Consider the following 1,740-nt stretch of genomic DNA (forward strand, 5'->3'; position numbering starts at 1 on the left):
ACAATGGAAGGGTTTTTTGTTTGTTTGTTTGTTTTTCTGAAAACAAGTTTTATTTAAATAAGTGTTTAAATACATTACATAACATTAAAACTGAAGGGGAAAAAACCCCAAACCAGTTTGTTACTTCACATGGCATTGGGCAGCTGTGGCTAGTAAGTTGCAAGCTCTACCGCTAGCTACATAACCGAAGTATCAGTTTGAAATTTGTTCCCTTGTCGAAAGTTTAACTCTGATAGGTTGGTCTCACATTGTGGTGTTTGGACGTCAATTAGCTAGCCTATGTCTGGTCAAAAAGACCTTGGTGGCAAGCCAGATGTCCTGTCACCTCACTAGAGGGAAGGTGGCTGCTTTAAGCTCCGCCCCTGGGTCAGGTTGGCGACACCAAGGGATCTTTGACTACCAAAGGCTCCCTCTAGTGGTGCAGCTGCCTTTGCTGCCTCATCCCCTCCTCTCAGCTTCACTGAAGGCTCTTCAGCTGGGGACATTCTCTTAGGGCGGGGAACTCTGCAGACAGAGAGCCCAGGAACTTCTGGCAGACATAGCCAGCTGTGATCTTGGGGCTCTGGCTGAAACATCACATTATTGCTCTGTTTCAGCCTGGACACTGCCAGGCGCCTACTGCTTGACCTCTGTTTAAATGAGGGACTTGAAGACTAGACAGCATGGCTCTTTTCAGTTTATTGCACGAAGGAGCTACACTAGTCCAAGTTAAGAGCAGACCCCAATGGTTACATTATACAAGCTGTGAGGTTTTTAAACTTGTGACAAGGGACAAATTCTACTCATTGCAAGGAAATCCTCACTTAAGCTTCAATGAGCCAGAAGCACTTACAACCCATGAACCTTCAGCTGGCCATCTTTAGCTAGTCCAGTCTCTATGAGGAACTGGCATATGTTCTTGGGCTGGTCACCCTGATGCTGAATTGCTTCTCCATATTCTGGATGCTCAATTGCAATACCATTGCAGGAAAATATCTTCGTAACTGCCTTCACTAGTATCTTTTTGCTATAATCATCAGGGGTCCCTTGGACAGTGGTAAAGATCTTCCTGATGTTTTTCTGTTGAATTATATGGATATAATCCTCAGTGCCAGCAGGAAGCAGACCGTCACCCTTCCCTCAGCAAAGGGGTGGAAAGAGGGGAGATTCTGGATAGTGGACATACCATACAATTCCTTACTCTCATTGGAAACTGGCCTGCAGGAGGTGTTGGCGGGAGAAGGCACACAGGGGAATGGAGTGTTGGGAAACAAGCAAGCTCAAGGGGAGGCTGCTGAGTCCTCGGTGGCAGCTTAGTGACTGGGGCCTAATATGGAAGGTTTTTATAAGAAGAAGGTTGAGGCAAGGGAGCCATGAACAAAAGAAAGGATTATTTTTTTAGACCAGGACGTCTTCTTTTTCGAGGAAGGGAATGGCAAGGGTTTTTATCATGCAGATTGTCTCTTCTTTCTATGGGGGATGGAGAGGGCCCACGTGACAGATTACCTCATTGGTGTTGACCAGAAAATTCCAGAATGGTTGATTAAGCTTATATTTCTGGGAGATGTTGAAACAGCAATTAGGTCAGGTATTAAATCTAGGTTTGGTATCATGGGCTTTAGCAAAGTGACATCATTTTGGGCCTGTGGGTTTTTTCTTTAACAATTGTGAAGCTCTGAGGGAAGGAGTATACTGATCTCTTCACTGTTCTGCCCCCAAAATTCAGGGTCTCCTGTAATACACAAGAATCCTAGTCTACTG

The 1,740-nt window shown here is 45.1% G+C and overlaps 1 pseudogene; it reads right to left on the reverse strand.

Moving 5' to 3' along the window:
- Positions 1–828: 828 nt before the first annotated feature.
- LOC109437117 (eukaryotic translation initiation factor 1) lies at positions 829–1,163 on the reverse strand (annotated as a pseudogene).
- Positions 1,164–1,740: the final 577 nt, after the last annotated feature.

Source organism: Rhinolophus sinicus, linkage group LG09, assembly GCF_036562045.2.
Source record: "Rhinolophus sinicus isolate RSC01 linkage group LG09, ASM3656204v1, whole genome shotgun sequence".
NCBI classification, from domain to species: domain Eukaryota; kingdom Metazoa; phylum Chordata; class Mammalia; order Chiroptera; family Rhinolophidae; genus Rhinolophus; species Rhinolophus sinicus.